At 39.7% G+C, this 22815-nt stretch overlaps 1 long non-coding RNA gene across 1 annotated transcript in view; it reads left to right on the top strand.

The window, feature by feature from the left end:
* The window catches only part of LOC129060400 (uncharacterized), an 88529-nt gene that overhangs the window by 4109 nt on the left and 61605 nt on the right, over nt 1–22815 (top strand). The window contains exon 2 of the long non-coding RNA XR_010140875.1: nt 4085–4242. This is a non-coding gene — a long non-coding RNA (uncharacterized LOC129060400). The remainder of the gene's footprint in view (nt 1–4084; nt 4243–22815) is intronic.

The raw sequence follows: 22815 nt of genomic DNA, 5'->3' as shown, positions 1-22815 counted from the left end.
CTGATTCATGGGCTGTAGCCAATGGTTTGGCTGGATGGTCAGGGACTTGGAAGAAGCATGATTGGAAAATTGGTAACAAAGAAATTTGGGGAAGAGGTATGTGGATGCATCACTCTGAGTAGTCAAAAACTGTGAAGATATTTGTATCCTATGTGAATGCTTATCAATGGGTGACCTCAGTAGAGGAGGATTTTAGCAATCAAGTGGATAGGATGACACATTCTGTGGACACCACTCAGCCTCTTTCCCCAGCCACCCCATCATTGCCCAATGGGCCCCAGAACAAAGTGGCCATGGTGGCAGGGATGGAGGTTATGCATGAGCTCAGCAACATGAACTTCCACTCATCAAGGCTGATCTGGCTATGGCCACTGCTGAGTGCCCAATTTGCCAGCAGCAGAGACCAACCCTGAGCCCTTGATATGGCACCATTCTTTGGGGTGATCAGCCAGCTACCTGGTGGCAGGTTGATTATACTGGACCTCTTCCATCATGAAAAAAGCAGAGGTTTGTCCTCAGTGGGATAGACGCTTACTCCGGATATGGGTTTGCCTATCCTGCACACACTGCTTCTGCCAAGACTACCACCTGTGGACTCACAGAATGCCTTATCCACTGTCATGGTATTCCACACAGCCTTGCCTCTGACCAAGGCACTATCTTTATGGCTAAAGAAGTGCAGCAGTGGGCCCACGCTCATGAAATTCACTGGTCTTACCATGTTCCCCATCATCCTGAAGCAGCTGGATTGATAGAACGGTGGAATGACCTTCTGAAGTCACAATTACAATGCCAACTAGATGACAATACTTTGCAGGGATGGGCAAAGTTCTCCAGAAGGCTATGTATACTCTGAACCAGTGTCCATTATGTGATACTGTTTCTTCCATAGGTGGGATTCACAGGTTCAGGAATCAAGGGGTGGAAATGGAAATGGCACCACTCACCATCACCCCTAGTGATCCACTAGCAAAATTTTTGCTTCCTCTTCCCATGACATTATGCTGGCCTAGAGGTTTTAGTTCCAGAGGGAGGAACACTGCCACCAGGAGACACAACAACGATTCCATTAAGATTGCCACCTGGACATTTGGGCTCCTCCCACCTTTAAGTCAATGGGCTAAAAAAGGAGTTACAGTGTTGGTTGGGGTGACTGATCTGGACTATCAAGATGAAATCAGTCTACTACTCCATAATGGAAGGAAAAGGACGCATGGAATACAGAATATCCATTAGGATGTCTCTTAGTATTACCATCTCTTGTGATTAAGGTCAATGGGAAACTACAACAGCTCAATTCAGGCAAGATTACAATGGTCCAGACCCCTCAGAAATGAAGGTTTGGTCACTCCACCAGGGAAAAAACCATGACCTGCTTAGGTGCTTGCTGAAGGCAAAGAGAATGCAGAATGTGTGGTAGAAGAAGGTAGTCATCAATACCCGCTATGACCACACGACCAGCTGCAGAAATAAGGACTGTAACTGTCATGAGTATTTCTTCCTTATTTTGTTAAAAACATGTTTGTGTATGTATACACGTGTACTAAGAAAATATCTTCATTTTATTTCCTTTTCCTTTATCATGTGACATAAGATTTATTAACTTCATATCAGCATTTAAATCTTGTTAACTTTATATAATAGTATTTGGGTTGGGGATTGGTGCATTTCCAGTTGTACGAAGGATAGTTGTGTTATGTTAGGTGTAATTATGACCTTATTATTGTCTTTATTTGAAGATTATCTATGATCTCAGGAGATATGTGTGGGTTCAAGTTAACAAGGGGTAGACTTGTGATGGTTAATACTGAGTGTCAACTTGATTGGACTGAAGGATGCACAATATTGATCCTGGGTGTGTCTGTAAGGGTGTTGCCAAAGGAGATTAACGTTCGAGTCAGTGGGCTGGGGAAGGCAGATCCACCCTTAATCTGATGTCTTGTAGGCACAATCTAATCAGCTGCCAGCAAATATAAGGCAGGTAGAAAAATGTGAAAAGGTGAGATTGGCCTAGCCTCCCAGCCTACATCTTTCTTCTATGTTGGATGCTTCATGTCCTCAAACATCGGACTCCAAGTTCTTCAGTTTTGGGACTCAGACTGGCTCTCCTTGCTTCTAAGCTTGCAGACAGCCTATTGTGAGACCTTATGATCATGTAAGTTAATACTTAATAAACTCCAAAATATATATATACACACAAATATATATGTATACGTCTGTGTGTATGTACATATATACATATATACAAATATATGTATATATTTATATATATACACATATAAAATATATGTATATAATATATACACATATATAATATATGTATATTTTATATATATACAAATATGTGTATGTATATATATATCCTACTAGTTCTGTTCCTCTAGAGAACCCTGACTAATACAGATTTCCAATTAAAGATATCAAGCAGGCAGCCTAATTTTGAGGGCTTGCCCAAAAGGGACGAATGCAGATAAATTTTGGGAGTTGTTCGCACAGCGGATCAGAAATACTTATTGAAAGGTTCATTAATATGCTTCAGAGTGTCCAAGAACATTCTAAAATTATCCAGAAAAAGTATGGTTGTATATTCCTTTTCTTTTTCAGGGACAAAGTCCAGAATTTTCATCAGATTCTCAAAGGGGTTCATGATCCAAAAAAGTTTAAGGACAACAGATATAGATGATGGTAGATATAGGAATTGGTAAATTACTAAGCAAGAATATGTAGATTGAGAAGATAGCCAATGATAGGTTCTTATAGTAGAACAACACCTACAGGGTAGTTAGAGGAAGATAGAAGGTAGATATAGTAAGAAAACCAGGAGAGTGTAATGTTATAGAAAATCAGTGGAACAAAGTGTCTCAAGAAGAAAGACATCTGTAAGAGATTGAGTAAGATAAGTACAGAGCCCCACCTACGGAATGGCAGCAAGGAGATCACTGGTTACTGGCAAGAGTAGTTGCAGTGTATTTGCTATTAATAGAAAACTTAGTTGGAAGTAAAATTGACAGAATGGCTATAAGCATTTTTTCTGAGAGTTGACTGTGAAGCAGAGGGGGTCACATGGCTAGAGAGAGGGATGTAAGATCAACTGAGAGACTTAAGCATGTGTATATGCTAATTGGAACAAAATAGCAGAGAGGGAGAGATTGAAGAGGTAAGAGAAAAAGGAATAATTGATGGAGTTGTATCTCTGCGTATCTGGGAAATGGACACCACAGCATAAGTCTAAGGATTAGCTTCAGGAGGATCAAGTCTTCCACTGAGACACAAAAAGTGAAAAGGACAAGGGTGGATTTAGCTAATGTTATTGATCTGAGAGTGGGGGACTGAAGGAAGTCTCATAGGCTTATGTCTTCACTGTTTCTGAAGTAGGAAGTGAGGTCATGCCTTGACAGAGAGATAGGTTTTGAACATGCTGCCTGAGAAGATTGATGAGGTTTTGAAATTATTATTTAAGGAGAGATAACTGGCTAGGAATATATAAAGGATTTATAGGTTATGCTGAAAACCAAGCAAAAATTAAAGATCTAGAATGTGAAGGGACACCAAGATGCATTGTGAACGTGTATTCTCTATTATCAGCCAGTAGATCATGGAAGTTAAAGATAGGATTTTACAAGGATAGTGTGACAGAAGGATGTGGGACAAGGTTGTGGGGAAGAGTGTAAAGAGGGATGACACGATGGATCATGAGGTCTAGGCTGAACATGAAAAGTTGGAGAGAAAGGAGAGAATTGAAGTTCCAGGATAGGCATAGTGGGAATGAGGGAGTTAAAGCTGGAAAGAGCCTGTTATTAGACAGTGACACACTGAAATTCATTACTTTAGAGAATGATGGCAATGTCTGAGGTATGAGAGTAGGTGAGGAAGTGGAGTGGGGTTTATAAGGTAAGTAAATGTCACATATGGATATTGATTGGGATAGTTACCTGGACAAGACTTTAGGTAGAGATAAGTATTATGATTCAGGGGCCAAAATTTTTGACTAAAACCATGACTGGGTGGTTGGTGGTTGACAGCTGAAGGGGAGGAGATGATATGGTAAATGCCATTATTCTCAAACAACAAACTTTTTTTTTAGACTCTAGGACTTGGAAATATTGGTTTGAAAGCTGCACTGGGGAATGAAAAGAACACAGGAGCCACCTCTTAGAACTATGAAATATGGAACATGGAAATATGGCCCTTGAGAGGGCCACCACAGCAGTAGCCTTGGGAGATGCATCAAATTTCAGTAAGGTGGGAAGCGTAGCATGTGTTCTATGTAGCAGCTAAGAGTAGAGGGAAGTCTGTTTACTCTGAAACAAGTTTCAAAGCGTTATGTGATGTGATGCTTTCGAAGGAGAGGAGGAATTGGGGCTGGGTCAGAAGAGGGGAAGCGCAGAGGAGCTAAACTGACTAAAGAGGACCGCTGTCAGGAGAGGCTTACATTTTGAGGTTGTGACCAGGATTGGCAGGAATGAAAGGCACCACATTTGCTGACCTTCATGTACCTGGCAAAATCTGCCTTAGAGTTGTATCAGACGCAGGCTACCTTTCAAGACATGGGTCTCCTGACAGCTAGTAACTTGCTTTGTGGATCTTGAATCACTGTATATTTGTCTGGTATTTTCTTTAAATTATGTATCTCCTTAAAGGCTATCAGTTAATAGATATTTGAGCAAGTACTATGTGCAAAGTACAGAGGTTTTATAAAGTAGTAAGTGAGAGGATCTTACCTCATGGAGCCTACAGACTGTAGATTCTAAGGAGGAATTTATCGTTAAACAAATGTGTAAAATTCTACAAAAGGATTTGAAATGTACAGCAGTGTATCTTATGATACTCAGCCTTGTGTGGAGTGGAAATGGTCTGCTTATCTTGTTCTTATGTATGTAAAATAGGTAGTGTAAAGAAGTGAGAAGCACCTTTAGACAGACTGACCTGAGGTCAAATCTGCTACTCCACCAATATCACTACGTAAACCAGAATTGGTTTTATTAAACTTTGAACCAGTCTTTTCATTTCTAAATTGTAGACAGGTTATATCTTGTAGGGCAGTAGTGAGTACGAAGCAAGTTAATGTAAATATAGCATCAAGCATAGTGGTTAGCACATGGTAAGTAAGCAAAATGTTAGTTTCCTTTCCCTAGAGTACTTCCTATAGGCACTTTATAAAATATGACTAAAACCATAAATGAAGGACTGTATTCTATCATTATTCAAGCTACTTCTTTGGCCTTATTATATTTTGCTTAAGAAAATTATCTTAGTTAGGTGACAAAATTTTTTAGATGAAATTAAATGTATGGTGAAGGAGTATCTGATGAAACTGACTTGGCAACTAAAAAAAACCTGCTGTTCTGTTTTTCTTCTATGAAATTGAATGCTTAAAAAAATCTCTATTTAGGATTGCCATGGGGGTTGTTTCTACTTTTCACTTAAACTGTTGATTTGTCTATATCCACACTGTATTTTTTAGTGACACGTATAAGTTTCAAGATGACCCAGTATTTAGTGACTTTACCTAATGCTTCCAGTTGAAATGTTTCACAAGGGAAAGTCAGCCAACCATTGTTATTTTGTGCATAGTATAGGTAGAAAACACCAAAGCAATAAAAAACAAAGTTATTGACTAGTTTTGTTGTTGTTGTTGTTTGTGACAGGGTTTTCTGCTGTGTCACTCTCGCTGGAGTGCAGTAGCACAATAAGAATTCACAGCAGCCTTGAACTCCTTGAGCCCAAAACTAGAGTAATTGGGATATCTATCACCTCAAGCATTTATCATTTCTTTGTGTTAGGAACATTCTAATTCCATTCTTTTAGTTATTTTGAAATATATGATTAATTATTATTAACTATAGTCATTCTGTTGTGCTGCTTGCTGAACACTAGATCTTATTCCTCCAAATGTATTTCTGTACCCATTAACCACCTCATCTTTATTCCCTCCTTCCCCACTCCCCTTTCTAGCCTCTGCTAATCATCATTCTATTCTCTATCTGCATGAGTTCATTATTTTTAGCTCCCACATATTGGTGAGAACATGTGATATTTGTCTTTCTGTGTCTAGCTTATTTCACTTAACATAATGACCTCCAGTTCCATCACTGTTGTTGCGAATGACAAGATTTTATTCCTTTTATGGCTAAATAATATTCCATTGTGTATATGTTTGTACCACATTTTCTTTATCTGCTTGTTTGTTGATGGCATGGGTTGATTCCATATCTTGGCTATTGTGAATAGTGCTGCAATAAACATGAGGGTGCAGATATCTCTTCGATATGCTGATTTTCTTTCTTTTGGGTATATACCCTGGAGTGGGATTTCTGGACATATGGTAGTTCTATGTTTAGTTTTTTGAGGAACCTTCATACTTTTCTCCAAAGTGGGAAAAGTCCTACCAGTAGTGCACCGGGATTTTCTTTTCTCCACATCCTTGCCAGAATTCATTATTGCCTGTCTTTTGGATAAAAGCCATTTTAAATACGATGAGATGATAGCTCATTGTAGTTTTAATTTGCATTTCTTAGATGATTAGTGATGTTGAACATTTTTTCATATGCCTCTAACAAGAATATTTTTGACCTATGTTTCATTTCTTTGATCCTTCATAGTAAAACTTTGCAGAAGAGTTGTCTAAAATTGTTTTCTACATTCCTCAGGTGTTTTCCCAGCCCACCTTAATTAGAGTTTAGTTTCCTTTTAAAGGTCATCCATGATTTCCACGTTACCAAATCCAGTGAACTCTTCTGAGTAATCATCGTCCTCCTCATTTCAACTACGCTTGTCTCATTGACCACTTCCTTCCTTCTTTTTTTTTTATTATTATACTTTAAGTTTTAGGGTACATGTGCACAATGTGCAGGTTAGTTACATATGTATACATGTGCCATGCTGGTGTGCTGCACCCATTAACTTGCCATTTAGCATTAGGTATATCTCCTAATGCTATCCCTGCCCCCTCCCCCCACCCCACAAAAGTCCCCAGAGTGTTATGTTCCCCTTCCTGTGTCCATGTGTTCTCATTGTTCAATTCCCATCTATGAGTGAGATCACACGGTGTTTGGTTTTTTGTCCTTGCGATAGTTTACTGAGAATGATGATTTCCAATTTCATCCATGTCCCTACAAAGGACATGAACTCATCATTTTTTATGGCTGCATAGTATTCCATGGTGTATATGTGCCACATTTTCTTAATCCAGTCTATCATTGTTGGACATTTGGGTTGGTTCCAAGTCTTTGCTATTGTGAATAGTGTCGCAATAAACATACATGTGCATGTGTCTTTATAGCAGCATGATTTATAGTCCTTTGGGTATATACCCAGTAATGGGATGGCTGGGTCAAATGGAATTTCTAGTTCTAGATCCTTGAGGAATTGCCATACTGACTTCCACAATGGTTGAACTAGTTTACAGTCCCACCAACAGTGTAAAAGTGTTCCTATTTCTCCACATCCTCTCCAGCACCTGTTGTTTCCTGACTTTTTAATGATTGCCATTCTAACTGGTGTGAGATGGTATCTCATTGTGGTTTTGATTTGCATTTCTCTGATGGCCAGTGATGATGAGAATTTTTTCATGTGTCTTTTGGCTGCATAAATGTCTTCTTTTGAGAAGTGTCTGTTCATATCCTTTGCCCACTTTTTGATGAGGTTGTTTGTTTTTTTCTTGTAAATTTGTTTGAGTTCATTGTAGATTCTGGATATTAGCCCTTTGTCAGATGAGTAGGTTGCGAAAATTTTCTCCCAATTTGTAGGTTGCCTGTTCACTCTGATGGTGGTTTCTTTTGCTGTGCAGAAGCTCTTTAGTTTAATTAGATCCCATTTGTCAATTTTGGCTTTTGTTGCCATTGCTTTTGGTGTTTTAGACGTGAAGTCCTTGCCCATGCCTATGTCCTGAATGGTAATGCCTAGGTTTTCTTCTAGGGTTTTTATGGTTTTAGGTCTAATGTTTAAGTCTTTAATCCATCTTGAATTGATTTTTGCATAAGGTGTAAGGAAGGGATCCAGTTTCAGCTTTCTACATATGGCTAGCCAGTTTTCCCAGCACCATTTATTAAATAGGGAATCCTTTCCCCATTGCTTGTTTTTCTCAGGTTTGTCAAAGATCAGATAGTTGTAGATATGTGGCATTATTTCTGAGGGCTCTGTTCTGTTCCATTGATCTATATCTCTGTTTTGGTACCAGTACCATGCTGTTTCGGTTACTGTAGCCTTGTAGTATAGTTTGAAGTCAGGTAGCGTGATGCCTCCAGCTTTGTTCTTTTGGCTTAGGATTGACTTGGCGATGCGGGCTCTATTTTGGTTCCATATGAACTTTAAGGTAGTTTTTTCCAATTCTGTGAAGAAAGTCATTGGTAGCTTGATGGCGATGGCATCGAATCTATAAATTACCTTGGGCAGTATGGCCATTTTCACGATACTGATTCTTCCTACCCATGAGCATGGAATGTTCTTCCATTTGTTTGTATCCTCTTTTATTTCATTGAGCAGTGCTTTGTAGTTCTCCTCGAAGAGGTCCTTCACGTCCCTTGAAAGTTGGATTCCTAAGTATTTTATTCTCTTTGAAGCAATTGTGAATGGGAGTTCACTCATGATTTGGCTCTCTGTTTGTCTGTTATTGGTGTATAAGAATGCTTGTGATTTTTGTACATTGATTTTGTATCCGGAGACTTTGCTGAAGTTGCTTATCAGCTTAAGGAGATTTTGGGCTGAGACAGTGAGGTTTTCTAGATATACAATCATGTCATCTGCAAACAAGGACAATTTGACTTCCTCTTTTCCTAATTGAATACCCTTTATTTCCTTCTCCTGCCTAATCGCGCTGGCCAGAACTTCCAACACTATGTTGAATAGGAGTGGTGAGAGAGGACATCCCTGTCTTGTGCCAGTTTTCAAAGGGAAGGCTTCCAGTTTTTGCCCATTCAGTATGATATTGGCTGTGGGTTTGTCATAGATAGCTCTTATTATTTTGAGATACGTCCCATCAATACCTAATTTATTGAGAGTTTTTAGCATGAAGGGTTCTTGAATTTTGTCAAAGGCCTTTTCTGCATCTATTGAGATAATCATGTGGTTTTTGTCTTTGGTTCTGTTTATATGCTGGATTACATTTATTGATTTGCGTATATTGAGCCAGCCTTGCATCCCAGGGATGAAGCCCACTTGATCATGGTGGATAAGCTTTTTGATGTGCTGCTGGATTTGGTTTGCCAGTATTTTATTGAGGATTTTTACATCAATGTTCATCAAGGATACTAGTCTAAAATTCTCTTTTTTTGTCGTGTCTCTTCCAGGCTTTGGTATCAGGATGATGCTGGCCTCATAAAATGAGTTAGGGAGGATTCCCTCTTTTTCTATTGATTGGAATAGTTTCAGAAGGAATGGTACCAGCTCCTCCTTATACCTCTGGTAGAATTCAGCTGTGAATCCATCTGGTCCTGGACTCTTTTTAGTTGGTAAGCTATTGATTACTACCACAATTTCAGATCCTGTTATTGGTCTATTCAGAGATTCAACTTCTTCCTGGTTTAGTCTTGGGAGAGTGTATGTGTCCAGGAATTTACCCATTTCCTCTAGATTTTCTAGTTTATTTGCATAGAGGGTTTGTAGTATTCTCTGATGGTAGTTTGTATTTCTGTGGGATCGGTGGTGATATCCCCTTTATCATTTTTTATTGTGTCTATTTGATTCTTCTCTCTTTTTTTCTTTATTAGTCTTGCTAGCGGTCTATCAATTTTGTTGATCCTTTCAAAAAACCAGCTCCTGGATTCATTAATTTTTTGAAGGGTTTTTTGTGTCTCTATTTCCTTCAGTTCTGCTCTTATTTTAGTTATTTCTTGCCTTCTGCTAGCTTTTGAATGTGTTTGCTCTTGCTTCTCTAGTTCTTTCAATTGTGATGTTAGGGTGTCAATTTTGGAGCTTTCCTGCTTTCTCTTGTGGGCATTTAGTGCCATAAATTTCCCTCTGCACACTGCTTTGAATGTGTCCCAGAGATTCTGGTATGTTGTGTCTTTGTTCTCATTGGTTTCAAAGAACATCTTTATTTCTGCCTTCATTTCATTATGTACCCAGTAGTCATTCAGGAGCAGGTTGTTCAGTTTCCATGTAGTTGAGCGGTTTAGAGTGAGTTTCTTAATCCTGAGTTCTAGTTTGATTGCACTGTGGTCTGAGAGACAGTTTGTTATAATTTCTGTTCTTTTACATTTGCTGAGGAGAGCTTTACTTCCAACTATGTGGTCAATTTTGGAATAGGTGTGGTGTGGTGCTGAAAAAAATGTATATTCTGTTGATTTGGGGTGGAGAGTTCTGTAGATGTCTATTAGGTCTGCTTGGTGCAGAGCTGAGTTCAATTCCTGGGTGTCCTTTTTAACTTTCTGTCTCGTTGATCTGTCTAATATTGACAGTGGGGTGTTAAAGTCTCCCATTATTATTGTGTGGGAGTCTAAGTCTCTTTGTAGGTCACTCAGGATTTGCTTTACGAATCTGGGTGCTCCTGTATTGGGTGCATATATATGTAAGACAGTTAGCTCTTCTTGTTGAATTGATCCCTTTACCATTATGTAATGGCCTTCTTTGTCTCTTTTGATCTTTGTTGGTTTAAAGTCTGTTTTATCAGAGACTAGGATTGCAACCCCTGCCTTTTTTTGTTTTCCATTTGCTTGGTAGATCTTCCTCCATCCTTTTATTTTGAGCCTATGTGTGTCTCTGCACGTGAGATGGGTTTCCTGAATACAGCACACTGATGGGTCTTGACTCTTTATCCAATTTGCCAGTCTGTGTCTTTTAATTGGAGCATTTAGTCCATTTACATTTAAAGTTAATATTGTTCTTTGTGAATTTGATCCTGTCATTATGATGTTAGCTGGTTATTTTGCTCGTTAGTTGATGCAGTTTCTTCCTAGTCTCGATGGTCTTTACATTTTGGCATGATTTTGCAGCTGCTGGTACTGGTTGTGCCTTTCCATGTTTAGTGCTTCCTTCAGGAGCTCTTTTAGGGCAGGCCTGCTGGTGACAAAATCTCTCAGCATTTGCTTGTCTGTAAAGTATTTTATTTCTCCTTCACTTATGAAGCTTAGTTTGGCAGGATATGAAATTCTGGGTTGAAAATTCTTTTCTTTAAGAATGTTGAATATTGGCCCCCACTCTCTTCTGGCTTGTAGAGTTTCTGCCGAGAGATCCGCTGTTAGTCTGATGGGCTTCCCTTTGTGGGTAACCCGATCTTTCTCTCTGGCTGCCCTTAACATTTTTTCCTTCATTTCAACTTTGGTGAATCTGACAATTATGTGTCTTGGAGTTGCTCTTCTCAAGGAGTATCTTTGTGGTGTTCTCTGTATTTCCTGAATCTGAATGTTGGCCTGCCTTGCTAGATTGGGGAAGTTTTCCTGGATAATATCCTGCAAAGTGTTTTCCAACTTGTTTCCATTCTCCCCATCACTTTCAGGTACACCAATCAGACGTAGATTTGGTCTTTTCACATAGTCCCACATTTCTTGGAGGCTTTGCTCATTTATTTTTATTCTTTTTTCTCTAAACTTCCCTTCTTGCTTCATTTCATTCATTTCGTCTTCCAGGGCTGATACCCTTTCTTCCATTTGATCGCATCGGCTCCTGAGGCTTCTGCATTCTTCACGTAGTTCTCGAGCCTTGGTTTTCAGCTCCATCAGCTCTTTTAAGCACTTCTCTGTATTGGTTGTTCTAGTTATACATTCGTCTAAAGTTTTTTCAAAGTTTTCAACTGCTTTGCCTTTGGTTTGAATTTCCTCCTGTAGCTCAGAGTAGTTTGATCATCTGAAGCCTTCTTCTCTCAATTCGTCAAAGTCATCCTCTGTCCAGCTTTATTCCATTGCTGGTGAGGAACTGCGTTCCTTTGGAGGAGGAGAGGTGCTCTGCTTTTTAGAATTTCCAGTTTTTCTGCTCTGCTTTTTCCCTATCTTTGTGGTTTTATCTACTTTTGGTCTTTGATGATGGTGTTGTACAGATGGGTTTTTGGTGTGGATGTCCTTTCTGTTTGTTAGTTTTCCTTCTAACAGACAGGACCCTCAGCTGCAGGTCTGTTGGAGTTTGCTAGAGGTCCACTCCAGACCCTGTTTGCCTGGGTATCGGCAGGGGTGTCTGCAGAACCGCGGATTTTCGTGATCTGCGAATGCTGCTGTCTGATCGTTCCTTTGGAAGTTTTGTCTCAGAGGAGTACCCGGCTGTGTGAGGTGTCAGTCTGCCCCTACTGGGGGGTGCCTCCCAGTTAGGCTGCTTGGGGGTCAGGGGTCAGGGACCCACTTGAGGACGCAGTCTGCCAGTTCTCAGATCTCCAGCTGCGTGCTGGGAGAACCACTGCTCTCCTCAAAGCTGTCTGACAGGGACATTTAAGTCTGCAGAGGTTACTGCTGTCTTTTTGTTTGTCTGTGCCCTGCCCCTAGAGGTGGAGCCTACAGAGGCAGGCAGGCCTCCTTGAGCTGTGGTGGGTTCCACCCAGTTCGAGTTTCCAGGCTGCTTTGTTTACCTAAGCGAGCCTGGGCAATGGTGGGCGCCCCTTCCCCAGCCTCGCTGCCGCCTTGCAGTTTGATCTCAGACTGCTGTGCTAGCAATCAGCAAGACTCCGTGGGTTTAGGGCCCTCCGAGCCAGGTGCGGGATATAATCTCCTGGTGTGCCGTTTCCTAAGCCCATTGGAAAAGCACAGTATTTGGGTGGGAGTGGCCCGATTTTCCAGGTGCCATCTGTCACCCGTTTCCTTGACCAGGAAAGGGAACTCCCTGACCCCTTGTGCTTCCCGAGTGAGGCAATGCCTTGCCCTGCTTCGGCTGGCACATGGTGCGCTGCCCCCACTGTCCTGCACCCACTGTCTGGCACTCCCCTAGTGAGATGAACCTGGTACCTCAGATGGAAATGCAGAAATCACCCGTCTTCTGTGTCACTCACGCTGGGAGCTGTAGACCGGAGCTGTTCCTATTCGGCCATCTTGGCTTCTCCCCTTCCTTCCTTCTTAACTGCCCCTCCTTAGCACTTTCTTCTCTTGGCTCTTAGACCATACTTTCCTAGATTTCTCCCTGCCTCTTCTTGGTTGCTCCTTTGCTGGATTTTCCTCCTCTGTTTTCCTCTAAATCAGGGATGTCCAATCTTTTGGCTTCCCTGGGCCACACTGGAAGAAGAAGAAGAAGAATTGTCTTCGGCCACACATAATATACACTAACACTAACCATAGCTGATGAGCTAAAAGAAAATTAAAAAAGATCTCATTATGTTTTGGCCAGGCACAGTGGCTCACACCTATAATCCCAGCACTTTGGGAGGCCAAGGTGAGTGGATCACCTGAGGTCAGGAGTTCAAGACCAGCCTGGCCAACATGGTGAAACCTTGTATCTACTAAAAATACAAAAATTAACCAGGCATGGTGGTGGATGCCTGTAATCCCAGCTACTTGGGAGGCTGAGGCAGGAGAATTGCTTGAACCTGGGAGGCAAAGTTTGCAGTGAGCCGAAATTGCACCACTGCACTCTAGCCTAGGTGACAGAGCGAGTCTCCATCTCAAAAAAAAAAAAAAAAAAAAAAAACTCATAATGTTTTAAGAAAGTCTATGAATTTGTGTTGGGCCACATTCAAAGCCATCCTGGGCTGCATGCAACCTGTGAGCCATGGGTTGGACAATTCAGTCACTACAATACTTTGCTGATGACTTTTACAAGTCTACCCTGAACTTCTGCCTGGAACTCTAGGTCATCTATGAAGCTTCCAGCTTGACCCCTCTACTTTGGTTGCCTGTTTTTCTGTCTTCTTGCAACCACCCTACTGCCGCCATCATTCCTCTCCCCTCAGCTATTGTAATAGCCTCTTAATTCATGTCTCTATTACAACTCTGGGTACTCTCCTCTCCACCACCCAACTCATCCATTTTCCATACAGGAGCCAGAGTGACTTTCATTTTAAACACAGCTCAGAATCTATCTCTCCCTTGCTTAAAATCCTCCAGTGGCTTCTTACAGCTCTTGGGATTTAGTCCAGCTTCTGCCGTGGCCTGCAAGGCTGGCCCTGCCTATTGGGCCACAGGCCTTCCCTCAAGCCTCAGCTTGTCTGTCTCTCCCAATTCACTGCCCCCGAACCACTGTGTTCTCTCTTGTCCTCAATCCAGCCCAGCTTAGGGCCACTGCATTTGCTTTACTTTCTCTCTGGAATGTTCATCCAATGGCTGGCTTGCTTTTATCATTTAATTCATTTAGTCTTCAGCTCAAATGTTACTTTTTCAGAGAGATTGTTCCAAAGAAATGACACAGCCACTGTCTATCATATTATCCTGTTTCATATTTTTCACAGTACTTTTCTCTGTGGAATATCTAATTTATTCATCTGTCTGCCTCACTAGAATGGAAGTTGCATTAGAGCAGAAGTCATGTCTGCCATATTCACCACTACATTTTCTTCATGTAGAACCATGCTTCGTTCTTAGTAGGTGCTCAAAAGGTTATTTTTAAAAATAAATAAAGGAGTACAGGAGTAATGATAATAAAACTATTTAACATTGAATAGCATTTGATATTTTGGGATGTCCTTTCACTCACATTATCTGGCTTCCTCTTCATGATAACTTCTGAGGTAGGGACTATTGTTACGGTCATTTACAGATGAACTAAGTCATTTTGTGCCCTTTCACCTCTGCATGCGAAAGGGAAAGAAATTGCACTTTTTAAGCCTCCAAAGAAAAAGAGAGTCAGGAACTTTGGTAAAATTATTTAATAGGCTGAGCTAACCATCTGTGAACTTTTGCTTTTTGCGTTTTAACCAAATGTTAGAAATTGAACTACATGTGTTTCTATCCTGAACACTACAAACCATTCAGAGAAAATGTTCTCTATTATTCCTGGGTCCAGATGCAAGAGGTCCATAGTAGTCAATGCTCTGTAATTAAATGAGATTTTAGGCTGAGTTTCTAATCCCCTGAGACACAGAATGTGCAGCTGTACTAATAACGTGGCCTATTATATGGAAAACCAGCCGGATCCTTATTTCTTTATGTATGCACACACATACACACACACTCACACACATACATTCACATTTATATTTTTTAAAGCCAACAACAATCTAAACACAAGGTTCTCATTCTGTCTTTAAATATGGGAAATAATATTAGATTAAGTTAATGTAATCACTAACATCATGTTCTGTAAATTGAAAACTAATGCAGCTTTGTTTTTCAACTCCTAGTCTGCCCGAGAAACCAGAATTTCCAGAATGTCCAGACCCACACTTTCGATGATAAAATATATGTACCCCACTTAGAGTAAGGTGCATAATTTAATATTTTATTGTGTTTGATTTATAGGCTTTTTCAATCCTTATTAAATTTAAGTTTTCACAATTGAGGAAAGGCCTTAAATAAAACATATTTTGTGGTTAAAGACATATCCCACATGTGCTGGGTTGGCAATTTAAGTCGGGATAACTCCTCTCTGGGCCTTCAGAGCACTGCTGAAAGCTCTGATTGTGGGGCTAAGGTTAGTAGGGCTGAAGGAGAAAGTATCAGTGTTCAGAATCTAGGCTGAGAGCAGTATCTGTTTCTTTGAGGTCTGATATTGCATCAAAATCCGCTTCAAAATCTGGTATGGAAAAATCTTAAAAAACTATATCAAAATTTGGCTTTTGTCTCTTTTTAAAAGAAATAAACTTTAGGGGGGTAGGGAAAGTGATTTGTACTGATACCTTTGGCAAGCCCTTCACTAAGTACTCTTTCAGAGCAGTAATTCCCAAACCGTCAAAGACCTGGACATGACCTCAAATATCTACAGCTCGAGAAATGTTACTTGGTGCCGCAGATGTTTTCAGGCAGGAATTCCAGGTCCTGATCAACAGATGGAAGTACCTTTCCCTGAAAGCCTCTTCTGCCCTGAGGACACTGGCCACTGAAAAGGATCCAAGCTATAAGACTGACATCACTGGAGAATGGAAATATCCTTTCAGCATCTCTAAACTACCAGTCCCCATTAATCTTAACCAACTCCAATGCCTTTCAAGATGTTTCTGAACCCCTCATCCCTAAGGATTTATTTGCTCATGCCACTTCTGCGTTTTTACGTTTCTATTATGTCAGTGACCATACTCTGTCCTAACTCCTATTCCATACAACAGAGACCAGGAGGCTCTGTACTATTCTGTACTTTATGTCCTCTTTCTCATCTCAAAGTCATCTTTGATTCTTCCTTCTTCCACACCCACTACATCTCATCAGTTACAGACTGTTCTTGATTCTCTCTTCTCAATATCTCTTGAAATCCTCCTTTTTTTTTTTTTTTTTTTTGAGGCAGAGTCTCGCTCTCGTCACCCAGGCTGGAGTGCAATGACGAGATCTTGGCTCACTGCAACCTCCACCTCCTGGGTTCAAACAATTGTCTTGCCTCAGCCTCCTGAGTAGCTGGGATTACAGGCATCCACCACCATGCCCGGCTGATTTTTGTATTTTTGGTAGAGAAGGGGTTTCACTATGTTGGCCAGGCTGGTCTCGAACTCCTGATTTCAGGTGATCTGCCCACCTTGGCCTCCCAAAGTGCTGGAATTACAGGCATGAACCACTGCTCCCAGCCCCTTCACTTCTTTATATTTCCATGACCCTCTCTGAGTCCAAGCCATCTCTGGCTCTTGCTTTTGCCCTCACAGCAATTGATTTGGCTTTCCTCACTCAAGTCTTGCTCCCAGCCTTCCCTTTACCTATTCTTTCTTACTCTGCAGTCAGAGTGATTTTTCTACAATGTCTGTATATCGGATCATCTCATTACCCTGCCAAAACCTTTAGTGTATTTCCACTGCCCTTGAGATAAATTCTCAGCTCCTTACCATGGCTTACCAGGTGCTATCAGCATCTCTCCCTCATTCCCCCTCTTGCACTACACCTTACACTGCAGTCATACTTAACTCCTACTGCTTTCTCAGGGAAGCCTGTGGGACCTTCACTTGCCTGGGCATCTCCCTGTGCTGTTCCCTAGTGCTCTTCCTAGCTCTTTACCTGGCTAATTCCTACTCATGCTTTGTTCTCAACTTACGGTCACTTCCACCTGGTCACCTTCCTAGACCTCCTGCTTATCTTGCTCTTCTTTCCCGTAGCATTTTGTCCTTCCCTGGCATAGAACTGAGACTTCATTATAATTGTGGTTTATTTTTTCCCTCTAGACTAGAAGGTCCCCAAGGACAGAAACTATATGTATCTTCTCTCTTTTATATCATCATCACCTAGCTCAGTGCCTGGCATATAGTAAGGCATTTAATAGCTATTGAATAAATATTCATTGTTGTATCTTCCACACATCTTGGTGTCGAGTTGGTATCGCTGAGTACCTTGCACACAGTGGATGTTCAATCCCAATTTGATGAATCAGATCTAATGGACACATTGTTCAAATTGTCCGATAGAAAACCTAGGTCTATTGAGACACAGAGTAAAACAATAAGCTGGTTTAGGAAATATTAAAACATTCTTTTCTGAAAGATGAATTCGATTGGCTGACCAATCACATTGGACCACAAAGATGACCAGACAGACCATGTTATGGTTGCTATACTCTTTTTGCAGATGGTGTTTAGTTTTCACTGTCTGTGGCAATTCTATCTATTGCCTGGAAATTGGCTGCTATAGAAGTGGGTAAGAATTAAAAATTACCTTAATTCTGATTATATTAATAACTACTAATCATGTTCTTAATGCGCATCAGCTCATTTGATCCTCACAATGATCCTGTGAAGTATCTCCTGTTATTCAACTTTACAGATGAATGGTAGAAAGAGAATCTGAACCTCTGCAGTCTTACTCTGGATTCCATGCTTTTAAACATTTGTCTGTATTGCTGGTATTCTTCGCTGTGATCACTAACTAGAGACATAGCTTCAGAGATAGACGTGCGTTTATGAGCTATGCAAAAGCCTTAGGAGTCTTTTGCACAGGCAGCAGGCATAATGCTTAGGAAGTGAGGTCAGCCTCTTGTCATACCTGCTGGACTTGATTTTAATAAGGCTTTGCAAGCAAGTCATAAGAGAAATGGGAGCAATTTGGAAATAAATTACTTCCATTATGCTGCAGAATCTCCTATATACTGTGGCATTTAGGAATTATTCACAGATGTATGTTTACAGTTAAAAAATCAACTATACTGTGCTCAATTATATGAGGGGAAAACTCTAGTAAACAGTTTTTAATTGGATTGAAATTAAGATAAATTTAGGATAATGAAGGAAAATGTCTTAACAGCAAGATTTATAGACTGTGTGCAAAACTCCCATTGGAAGTGAAAGAAGCCCAGTATTTTGAAATGCCAAATTTACATGCACATGAGGAAAAAACATTATGTGTACAATCAGTTTCTATGTAGTCATGAAATTCTTTTGAAACAACAGAGTATATATGTATTATTCAATAGACAGATACGAGCATTCACTGTTACAAAGCTCCATATTTGGTACTATGGGAGGTACAAAATTCTCCGAAATCTAGCTACAGATTCCGAGTAATTTATAATCTACTGAGTTATAGGACTCCTTTATTAGAGGAACTGTATAGTGTATCCATAAAATGTTCACAAAATGTGAGAACCAAATTATAAAATATTCTTTTGGAAGAGACGCTGTATTTGGTAAAAGAGAAAATGAGATCCCAGAAGAATATTCATCCTGAAAGAAGAGGAAAGAATGAAATTTGATTTTCTTTTCATCTAATTCTAGGGTTTAAATGCAATAAAAGGTTAAGGAACATCCTATATGAAGGTTTAAAAGCAGATTCTTTGAAAATATTAGTAATAGGGGGTGGTTTTTCAAAGATGGGATGAGAGCCTACCTTTACAATCACATAAATGACTTGGGACAAACCGTGATACATTCTAAACCCTTGCTACTTGAAGTGTGGCCTATGGATCAGCAGCATCAGCATCACTTGAGAGCTTGTTAGAAATGCAGAATCTCAGGCCCATCCCATGCCTATTCAATCAGTATCTTCATTTCAATAAGACCCCAGGTGAAATTGTATGCACAGTAATATTTAGAAGTATTGGTCTAAATAATAAGCCTTTGGCACAAGATATTTTGCATTTTTGCTCTTTTTGCAACAGTCATTTGCTGAGGTATTCGTCTACCTTTCTAAGATCTTTTCTTTCTACTTCACTCTCCAAACCATTCTCCCCAGAAGCTTTTCTGTCTCTACTGCTTCCTACAAGAGCTTCTCTTTTAAAAAAATTTGTTTTTAGTGACAGAGTCTTACTCTGTTACCTATGCTGTTGTGCAGTCATGCAATCATAGCTCACTGTAACCTCGAACTCCTGACCTCAACCAATCCTTCAGCTTCAGCCTCCCAAGTAGTTAGAACTACAGGTGGTTGCCACCCTGCCCGGCTAATTTTTAAATATTATTTTAGAGATGGGGTGTTGCTGTGTTGCCATGTCTGGCCTCAACCTCCTGGCCTTAAGTGATTCTCCTGTCTCAGCCTCCTCTGTAGCTGGGATTACAGGTGCATGCCACCAGGCCCAGCAAGAGCTGCTTTTGACTTGATTGCTTTCCACTGTCTTTTTGGCCAAAGCCATATGGAACAATTTGCATTTTCTGAATATCCTGTGTTCTTTCATGCCCTCCATCCACATTACCCTCCATATCCCCATTTGGACCCATTTGACCTTTAGGACTCAGTGAAGCCTCCTCTCCCTTTTTACTTTATAGATATATATACACACCACAGTTTATTTATCCACTCATTGGACACTTGGGTTGGTTCCACGTTTTTGCAATTGAGAATTATGCTGTTATAAACATGTATGTGCAAGTATCTTTTTCATATAATGACTTCTTTTCCTTTGGGTAGATACCCAGTAGTGGGATTACTGGATCAAATGGTAGTTCTACTTTTAGTTCTTTAAGGAATCTCCACACTGTTTTCCACAGTGGTTGTACTAGTTTACATTCCTACCAGCAGTGTAGAAGTGTTCCCTGTTCACCTCATCCACACCAACATCTATTATTATTGTATTATTTAATTATGACCATTCTTGCAGGAGTAAGGTGGTATCTCATTGTGGTTTTGATTTGCATTTCCCTGATCATTAGTGATGTTGAGCATTTTTTCATATGTTTGCTGGCCATTTATATATCTTCCTTTGAGAATTGTCTATTCATCGCCTTAGCCCAATTTTTGATGGGATCGTTTGTTTTTTTCTTGCTAATTTGTTTAAGTTCATTGTAGATTCTGGATATTAGTCCTTTTTCAGATGTATAGATTGTGAAGATTTTCTCCCACTCTGTGGGTAGTCTGTTTAGTTTGCTGACTATTCCTTTTGCCGTGCAAAACTCTTTAGTTTAATTAAGTCCCAGCTATTTATCTTTGTTTTCATTGCATTTGTTTTGCGTTCTTGATCATGAAATCCTTGCCTAAGCCAATGTCTAGAAAGGTTTTTCCGATGTTATTGTCTAGAATTTTTATAGTTTCAGGTCTTAGATTTAAATCCTTGATCCACCTTGAGTTGATTTTTGTATAAGGTGAGAGACGAGGATCCAGTTTCATTCTCCCACATGTGGCTGGTCAATTATCCCAGCACCATTTGTTGAATAGGGTGTCCTTTCCCCACTTTAAGTTTTGTTTGCTTTTTTGAAGATCAGTTGACCTTAAGTATTTGGGTTTATTTCTGGGTTCTCTCATTCTGTTCCATAGGTCCATATGCCTATTTTCATACCAGTATCATGCTGTTTTGTTGACTATGGCCTTATAGTAGTTCGAAATCAGGTAATGTGATGCCTCCAGATTTGTTCTTTTTGCTAGTCTTGCTTTGGCTATGCGGGCTCTTTTTTGGTTCCATATGAATTTTAGGATTGTTTTTTCTAGTTCTGTGAAAAATGATGGTGGTATTTTGATGGGAATTGAGTTGAATGTGTAGATTGCTTTTGGCAGTACGGTCATTTTCACAACATTGATTCTACCCATCCGTGAGCATGGAATGTGTTTCCATTTGTTTGTGTAATCTATGATTTCCTTCAGCAGTGATTTGTAGTTTTCCTTGTCTTTCACCTCCGTGGTTTGCTATATTCCTAAGTATTTTTTTTTCTTGCAGCTATTGTAAAAGTAGTTCAGTTTTTTATTTAATTCTCAGATTGGTCGCTGTTGGCATATAGAAGAGTTCCTGATTTGTGTACCTTAATTTTGCATCTGGAAACTTTGCTGAATTCTTTTGTCAGTTCTAGGAGCTTTCTGGAGGAGTCTTCAGGGTTTTCTAGTTAAACAATCATATCATCAGCAAACGGCGACAGTTTGACTTTCTCTTCCAGCAACAGTTTGACTTGTCTTTTATTTCTTTCTCTTGTCTGATTGCTCTGGCTAGGACATCCAATAGTATGCTGAAGAGGTGTGGTGAGAGTGGGCATCCTTGTCTTGTTCCACTTCTCAGAGGGAATGCTTTCAACTTTTCCCCATTCAGTATTATGTTGGCTGTGGGTTTGTCATAGATGGCTTTTATTACATTGAGGTATGTCCCTTGTATCCCAATTTTGCTGACAGTTTTAGTCATAAAGTGATGCTGGATTTTATCAAAGGCTTTTTCTGCATCTATTGAGATGATCATGTGATTTTTGTTTTTAATTCTGTTTATGTGGTGTATTGCATTTATTGACTTGCATAGGTTGAACCATCCCTGCATCATTGGTATGAAACCCACTTGATCATGGTGGATTATCTTTTTGATATATTGTTGGATTCAGTTAGCTAGCATTTTGTTAAGGATTTTTGCATCTATGTTCATCAGGGATATTGGTCTGTAGTTTTATTTTTTGGTTATGTCCTTTCCTGGTTTTGGTATTAGGGTGATACTGGCTTCATAAAATGATTTAGGGAGGGTTCCCTCTTTCTCTATCTTGTGTAATAGTGTCAATAGGATTGGTACCAGTTCTTCTTTGAATGTCTGGTAGAATTCTGCTGTGATTCCTTCTGGTCTTGGACTTTTTTTTTCTTTGTAGTTTTTAAATTACCATTTCAATCTTGCTGCTTGTTATCGGTCTGTTCAGGGTATCTAATTCTTCCTGATTTAAGTTAGGAGGATTGTATCTTCCTAGGAATTTATCCATCTCCTCTAGGTTTTCTAGTTTATGTGCATAAAGGTGGTCACAGTAGCTTTGAGTGATTTTTTATATTTTTGTGATATCAGTTGTAATATATCCCATTTCATTTCTAATTGAGCTTATTTGGATTTTCTCTTTTCTTTTCTTGGTTAATCTGCTAATGGTCTATCAGTTTTATATTTTTAAAGAACCAGCTTTTTGTTTCATTTATTTTATTTATTTATTTATTTTTGTTTCAGTTTCATTTAGTTCTACTCTGATCTTGGTTATTTCCTGTCTTCTGCTGGGTTTTGGTTTGTTTTGTTTTTGTTTCTCTAGTTCCTTAAGGTATGACCTTAGATTGTCAGTTTGTGCTCTTTCAGACTTTTTGATGCAAGCGTTTAGGGCTATAAACTTTACTTTTAGCACTGCCTTTGCTGTATCCCAGAGCTCTTGATATATTGTGTCACTATTGTTGTTCAGTTCAAAGAATTTTTTAATTTCCATTTTTGACCCAATGATCATTAAGGAGCAGGTTATTTAATATCCGTGTATTTGCATGGTTTTGAGGGTTCCTTTTGGGGTCAATTTCCAGTTTTATTCCACTGTGATCTGAGAGAGTGCTTGATATAATTTCAAGTTCCTTAAACTTACTGGGGCTCATTTTGTGGCCTATCATATGGTCTATCTTGGAGAAAGACCTATGTATTGATGAATAGAATGTATATTCTGCAGTTGTTGGGTAGAATGTTCTGTAAATATCTGTTAAGTCCATTTGTTCCAGG

Source organism: Pongo abelii, chromosome 6 (assembly GCF_028885655.2).
Source record: "Pongo abelii isolate AG06213 chromosome 6, NHGRI_mPonAbe1-v2.0_pri, whole genome shotgun sequence".
NCBI classification, from domain to species: Eukaryota; Metazoa; Chordata; class Mammalia; order Primates; family Hominidae; genus Pongo; species Pongo abelii.
This window is presented reverse-complemented; position numbering and strand designations above follow the sequence as displayed.